This window comes from Mesoplodon densirostris, chromosome 12, assembly GCF_025265405.1.
Source record: "Mesoplodon densirostris isolate mMesDen1 chromosome 12, mMesDen1 primary haplotype, whole genome shotgun sequence".
Taxonomy (NCBI): domain Eukaryota; kingdom Metazoa; phylum Chordata; class Mammalia; order Artiodactyla; family Ziphiidae; genus Mesoplodon; species Mesoplodon densirostris.
Genome location: NC_082672.1, coordinates 86,816,105 through 86,824,040, shown reverse-complemented (window position 1 = coordinate 86,824,040; position 7,936 = coordinate 86,816,105). Strand labels below are relative to the sequence as shown.

At 43.8% G+C, this 7,936-nt stretch overlaps 1 pseudogene; it reads right to left on the bottom strand.

Moving 5' to 3' along the window:
* Positions 1–498: 498 nt before the first annotated feature.
* On the bottom strand, positions 499–6,721 carry LOC132499887 (parafibromin-like; annotated as a pseudogene).
* Between the last annotated feature and the right edge of the window lie 1,215 nt (positions 6,722–7,936).

Sequence of the window (7,936 nt, the reverse complement as noted above, 5' to 3'; positions counted from 1 at the left end):
GCCACAGCAGTGAGAGGCCCGCGTACCACACACACACACACAAAAAAAACAAAACAAAAAAGACTATCAGACGTTGGGGGAGGTAACGGGAAAAGATAAAAGTCACAGAACCTAAGTATGTTCGTCAGGGTTCTCCACAAAGGGTTAAATTAGGTCTTGTAAGAGAGCAATCTGTGAACTTCATCTTTTTAAAGTTTTTTTTTAATAAAAACTTAATTTATAATTTAATTTTAATTTATAAAAGTTTAATTTATAAAACTTGACTCTTAGCCTTTAGGTCAAGGTATATCCGTGTTTTTCTTTTTAATTTTTTAAAAATTTTAATTTTTAAACGTTTATTTCATTATTTTTTTTATTGGAGTATGGTTGCTTTACAGTGTTGTGTTAGTTTCTGCAATACAGCAAAGTGAATCAGCCACACATATACATATATCCCCTGTATAAAATATATTCATGTTTCTTAATCCCAATTTCCAGACAAAGGAGAAACCAACTAATTCAGAATCTCAGGTGGGATGTGTGCTTTACTGTGTAGCTGTAAAGGTTTCTCAGAGCTGTAAGAAAAGTGATCTATCCAAAGGAGGTTTGTGATAGCTGAGAGGTCTAATACCGTTATATCACATTGCTGAACATTTGGATCCAGACAAACTTCGCCAGCCTTGAGATAATCTTTAGCTTTAGCAAATGTATCAACTAGTGAACCATCAGGCAAAAGCCACAGCCAATCTTTTAACTGCCAGGAGGGACTCTGAACCCAAACTGTTACAACCTGGTCCTTCTACTCTTAAGAAATGTACTTAGGGACTTCCCTGGTGGTCCAGTGGTTAGGACTCCGCGCTTTCACTGCCAGGGCCTGAGTTCGATCCCTGGTCAGGGAACTAAGATCCGCAAGATGTGCAGCATAGCCAAAAAATTTTTTTAAAAACAATTTTTTTTAACTAAACAAGAAATGCACTTAAGGGTCTGGTTACTACTCCATAAGGAACTGGGACAATAATTGTCCTGCCCTCTGGCTGCATCCTCTCTTTCCTTCTCTGAATTATAGTTTCTTTTTTTTTTTTTTTTTTTTTTTTTTTTTGTGGTACGCGGGCCTCTCACTGCTGTGGCCTCTCCCGTTACGGAGCACAGGCTCCGGACTCACAGGCTCAGCAGCCATGGCTCACGGGCCCAGCTGCTCCGTGGCATGTGGGATCTTCCTGGACCGGGGCACGAACCCGTGTCCCCTGCATCGGCAGGCAGACTCTCAACCACTGCGTCACCAGGGAAACCCTATAGTTTCATTTTCTTATTGTCAGCCTTGCTTTTGCTTTCATCTGATGGGACACATTTCAGATCCTGTAGAAAGTCTTTTGCATTAAGCATCGTTATCAATGTGGTATCGCTGCCTGACTTAGGATGGTGGATGCTCGAGATCCTTTCTTCTGGTTTGAGGGAAGCTTGGCTTGAGAAATTGGTCTCAGAGCTGACCACGCTCAGGACTCTGAGTCTCATGGGCAGAGGCATCCTCCTCTGTTACTGGTTTCAGTGGCCTCCTGCGGGAGGTGGTGTAGCGTCAGTTTTGAAGCGTTCTGTTTCTTCTTTTCCTTGGACTCTTTCCTGGTCCTGTGTGTTGCAGGCACCTGGGAAAGGGTACTTGGTAACACGGGATCCACAGGTGCTGTATTTGGGCCAGTCCACTGTTCAGGTACATTCCATTCTTCTCTGGCCTTTACAGAATTGCAGAGATAGTCTTGGAAACTACTTCCGATCCTCCTCTCTCCCCTGCTGAAAATATCTTGAGTCACGGTTACCTCAGCATCCCCCAAACACCTCTGATGTAGGGCAATTACATCATCATCTAGATCAGTCTGGATTAGAGATCTTTTCTTAGCCTTAATTTTGACTTTGCAACAGTATTTTCCACAGACTTAGCTTCAGACAAAGACCGCATCTGTTCTGTTTGTACAGTCCATACTTTGGGCCGATCTCTCTTTTTTTTTAAGGATGAGAAAAATGAATGCTTGGATTAGGATTTTTTTTTCTTTTTTTTAAATTGAAGTATAGTTGATTCACAATGTTGTGTTAGTTTCAGGTGTAGAGCAAAATGATTCAGTCATCTATCTATCTATCTATCTATTCTTTTTCAGATTCTTTTCCCTTATAGGTTATTACAAAATATTGAGTATATTTCCCTGTGCTATACAACAGGTCCTTGTTGTTTATCTATTTTATATATAGTAGTGTGTATATGTTAATTTCAAACTCCTAATTTATCCCTCCCCACTTTCCCCTTTGGTAACCATAAGTTTGTTTTCTATGTCTGTGTGTCTATTTCTATTTCGTAAATAAGTTCATTTTCATCTTTTTTTTAGATTCCTAAGTGATATCCTATGGTATTTGTCTCTCTCTGTCTGACTTACTTCACTTAGCACGATCATCTCCAGGTCCATCCACGTTGCTGCTGTTTCCTTCTTTTCCATGGGGGCCGATCTCTGTCAAGGTTACACACTCCTCATCTTCAATTCATAGCCCCTCTGCTTCTGCGAAAACTTTATCTGCTGCTCGTTTAACTTGAGCAGATCCCCAAAGACCTGTTTCTAGGGGGCATGTCTGTCTATATTCGTCGATGTCGCTGTTGCACCACGAGACAGCCAAGTTCGTCTTTCCAGTCAGGTCTTCTAACCATGGGAATATTTTCGGTGGCTGCAGTAGGACATGAACAGCAGGATGAGGTAAGTGCACATTATTAAGTAGGAATAAGATAGACTCCAATGGGGCTTCCCTGGTGGCGCAGTGGTTGAGAGTCCGCCTGCTGATGCAGGGGACACGGGTTCGTGCCCCGGTCCGGGAAGATCCCATATGCCGCGGAGCGGCTGGGCCCGTGAGCCATGGCCGCTGAGCCTGCTTGTCCGGAGCCTGTGCTCCGCAACGGGAGAGGCCACAACAGTGAGAGGCCCGCATACCACAAAAAAAAAAAAAAAAAAAAAAAAAAAAAATAGACTGCAATGTGTGGGATTCTCTGGGTTGGTTTCCTTTCCACTATTCCAGACCACATAGTTGGTCTCGGCATTCTCGGGCTGCTAGAATGCCTGACAGTCACTGTGTCGGCCTTCAGCACCATCTCCTGGGTGTTGTACTATTGCAGAAGGCTGAGCACACGTGTCTTCCCCTGGCATCAGCACCTCAATGAACCAGCGGCACTAACAGCTGGCCATGCCTATGATAGCAGCTGGGCCTCCAAGCGTCCCACACTGTGAGGCCTCAGAAAGCCACGTGAGATCATCTTACTAGGCCTTTTCCCTCTTGATGTCATTTTTTTTAAAAGAGCAGGGTCCAATGTCACCTTCACTAAGAGGGGCTCTCCAAAGATTTCACACTTCACCTGTCTAACATTGGCCTCTGGACGACCTGCTCATGTCCACCTGAACCTGCGTCTCTCACAACCCTTCCCGTCTTAATAAATACAGTCAGCCCTCTATCTTGTGAGTTTGCCTCTGTGGATTCAGCCAACCGTGGATTGAAAATATTCAGAAAAAAAAATTCCAGAAACTTCCAAAAAACAAAACTTGAATTTGCCACACTCTGGCAACTATTTGCATAGTATTTACATTATATTAGGTATTTTAAGTAACCTAGAGATGATTTAAAGAATACAGGAGGATGTGTATAGATTATATGCAAATATTATGCCATTTTATATAAAGGATTTGAGCATCCTAGAATTTAGGTATTCGCAGGGCCATTGGGGGGTGCTGGAACAGATCCCCCTAAATAAGAGGGACCACTATAGTCCTACTCAGTTGATGAGGCTCTTAACCAGAGTTATCCTTCATTTTTCTCTTGTTCCCACCCTGTATCCAACCCAGCCAGGAATCCTGTCTCTGGTCCAAACCCAGTCACCTCTGGGGAGGTTTTCTATAATAACCCCCTATGTGGTTTTCCCATTTCTATTTTTAGCGTTCCCCCCACAAAACACACACACATAGTTTAGTCTTTAAACTATAGCCAGAGTTTTAAAAGGCAATCTGGATTGTGTCACTCTTTTGCCAATACGCTCTAAATGCACCGACCAACCCAAAGTCCTTCCTGGGGGCTCCACGTCCTGCACAACTGTGTCGCTAGGTGTCTTTCTGACGTGACTCATGTACTCAATCCCTTGCTCACTCTGCTTGCCACACTGGCTGGTCCTCACAACTCCCCTGCCTGCATCTGCTCTTGCACAAGCCTGCCCCAGGTCCTTTGCACCTGCTGTTCCCACAGCCTGGAGCTTCTTCTTCTAGGCAGCCCAAAGCTGGAACCTCAATTCACCCACTTCCCTGCTCAGAGACACCTCTCCTCTAGAGAACTCTATTTAAAATGTCACTCCCATCACCTCATCCTTCTTTATTTTTTATCATATCATTTATGGTGACCCAGTATCAGATGGGAAAATTGGAACTTCAAACTGTCCTTATTTCTCTGTTTTTTCCCAAGGACAATTCTGCCAAAGGTAAGGATAATCCAGTGTACAAATAACGGGAACATCCATGTTCAGAAATTGAGTGTAATTTGAACTCAGGTCCTGTTGCCTCTCTTTGGGGCTCCCTGCGGACTGTTGTAATAACATTTTATAATAGTCTGCCAGACGCAATTTAAAACTAAACTCTATCTAAGTTCTTTTCCCCTAACGTTTCTGAGTAACAATCCCAGCCCTGACCATGCAGAGGGTCTGCAGGAGGTGATTTACTGGAATGGTGTATACACCAACCTGGGATTGGTACAGCGGCGTCAGTATTGTATTTGCCAAATTATGTTGCTAATGAGGACATTTCCAGAGAGTTTCAATGACAGACTCTTCATTTACTTCCAGAGCTGCACGTCCAACTCCAACAGCCCCAGAAACAAGCTTGGTAACATCAGGGCATAAATCACTCTTCAAGTGAGCAAAGAAAATATGTCATGACTTACATTTGCCACATGTAATAGAAATTGAAGGAGAACCTTTATTATTGACTTACTTTGTTTCCTTTAGTTTTTAAAACTGTTCTAGCTGAACTATAAAACTCTACCAAATGTTTGGGCTTCCCTGGTGGCACAGTAGTTAAGAATCCGTCTGCCAAGGCAGGGGACACGGGTTCGAGCCCTGGTCTGGGATGATCCCACATGCCGCGTAGCAACTAAGCCCGTGCGCCACAACGACTGAGCCTGCTCTCTAGAACCCATGAGCCACAACTACTGAGCCCGCGTGCCACAACTACTGAAGCCCATGCGCTTAGATCCCGTCTCTGCACAGGAGAGGCCACCGCAATGAGAAGCCCGCGCACCGCAACAAAGAGTAGCCCACTCTCGCCACAACTAGGGAAAACCCGTGTGCAGCAACGAAGACCCAACACAGCCAAAAATAAATAAACAACAAAAAAATAAAAAAAACAAAAAAACTCTACCAAATGTCTTAGACTGACCTCCATAGCAGAGTGGAGGGATTTGTAGTGGCAGTTAGAAAACTTAGATTTGTTTCCAGCAACGTGTAAACTTGTGGAAGCAGCTTGCCATCCTTCGGTCTCTTGTTCTAGTGGAGGATAATACAGTCAAAAACTGTATTCCCATTTTCAGGAAATAACAAGTCCCATAGGCTTCCTCCTTTATAGGAAAAGAAGCAGACAACTTAAAATACAAAGAGAAAATACATTTATGGAACAAGATTTGACTGTCTACAAATCCCTATGTAAAGAGGGAGTTTCTCTAAAATTCTGTTTTTCTAAGTTTCCTGCATTTCTTCATGCATTTAGCCCACAAATATTTATTGAGCATCTACTATGTTCCACACACTTTGCTAAATAGAGCTAGGGCTAGGCAATGCCGAAGACAGATAGGGATGTACCTGTGTATTACTTTTATAATTAAGTTAGAAGACTATATTCTCTCTGATCAAAATACTCTTGAGTTTCATAAAAGTTTGAGGGAAAAAGTAGAAGGGATTGTCAACATTTCAAGAAAAATCTTGTAAACTAACAATGCAAACGAACTGAATATTTGGGTTGCATCTACATGGCTATGGGAGAATCGGATGGCAGGAGTTCAGAAAATATTTGCAGCTTTTGAAACTGGTCTCTGATACCCCTATAATAGTATTTAGTTTAGCTCTGTTGTTTTTTGTAAATCTCTTTCATGAGGTTCTGTGAACCTAGTGACCTCCCCATTGCCAGCACCAGAGCCTCTGTTGCCAAGAGTAAGGCCCAGCAGCCCAGGAATGGTGAGGCCAGAGGTCTCACGCCCTATGGAGGAACTGCTTACTGTGCATTTTTGGAAAGCAATTTGCAAGAATGCATTCTTCATCTCACATGACATTCGTGGAAAAATTTACTTCAGGTCTGGCCTTAAAAAAATTGAAGATAATATGGGGAAAAATTTGAAAAAGAATAGGTACATGGATATGTATAACTGAATCACTTTGTTGTACACCTGAAACTAATACAATATTGCTAATCAACTATACTCCAATATAAAATTTTAAAAATAATAAAAAATTGAAGATACTGATCATGGAAGCTCTGATTCCCCTTTCTGTACCTTTCTCCTTCTAAAAGATAACCTCCTCAATTTCCTGACGCTTAATGTGTTTTGTCCACAGGCAAACCTGCTTCTTGGGAATGATTTTGATAGAGTCATTCACACCAAAGTTCAAATGTCTAGTGTGTCTTTCTCCTTTTCCATAGGCATTTACGCTAAAAAGATTCATCACTTCAATCAAGGGGGGGCTCATGTCTGGGGGACTTCCCTGGTGGCACAGTGGTTAAGAATCCACCTACCAATGCAGGGCACACGAGTTTGATCCCTGGTTCGGGAAGATCCTATATGCTGCGGAGCAACTAAGCCCATGCACCACAACTACTGAGCCTGTGCTCTAGAGTCCACGAGCCACAACTACTGAGCCTGCGTGCCACAACTACTGAAGCCCGCGCACCTGCAGCCCGTGCTCTGCAACAAGAGAAGCCACCGCAATGAGAATCCCGTGCATCGCAACAAAGAGTAGCCCCCGTTCGCAGCAACTAGAGAAAGCCTGCGCGCAGCAACGGAGACACAGCGCAGCCAAAAATAAATAAATAAATATTTTTTTTTTAAAAAGAGGAATCACGTCTGAATTTCTTGACCATCTGTTAACTGGAGACATAGAGTGACTTCCAGCTCTGACGTTCTGTGGTTCTAAACGTATAGCAACATTAAGGGGACAAAGAAGGGGTCACACTGCTGGCAAACTTCTTTGGGGAAAACCCTATTCTCTGTGTGAGTTTCCTTGCACGTAACGAAACACCCAGCAGTATTTTAACCAGTAAAGTCATTTAATTACTCATGTAACAAGAAGTCTAGAGGTGGGAGTTTCAAGAGCGTGTCGGCAGCTCAACGTGGCTCGGCCACTGCCTCAGTCTCTCTGATTGTCTTGTCTTCCCATCGCGGCTCCCCAACGGTCTGCTGTAGCTCCAGGCATCAGATCTACACGAAAGTGTTCAAAGAAGGAAGGGGAAGGGGAGGGCAGAGGGCTGGACTCATGGGCCTTTCGCCCTCTGTCTGAGAGGAAACTCTTTCCCAGAGCCCCCAGCAGATCCCCTGACATCACATTGGCCAGGACTGCGTCATTCTAGTAGCAAAGAGTTGACAGACACCAATCCTGAGTTATAGCCTAGGGTTAGTCATATTGAGACCTGAGCAAAACTGAGATTTTGCTAGCAAGGAAGCAAGGGAGAGTGCTGCTGGAAGGCAGTGCAGCTGGAGGGTGTCCACCTCAACCTCGCAACCACAGCACCAAGGAGCTGCCCTGAGCAGGTCTGTGGCCAGGCTTGAAAATAGCCGAGTCAGACACCTGGGGTCTTTCCAATCCTCACCCTTTGCAGTTTCTTTCTTGCTAATGTTCAGGTTAAGAGGGGAGGAGGTTGTGACAGAGAACAGACTGTGATGTTCTAAATTAAAACAGAAACGAGGT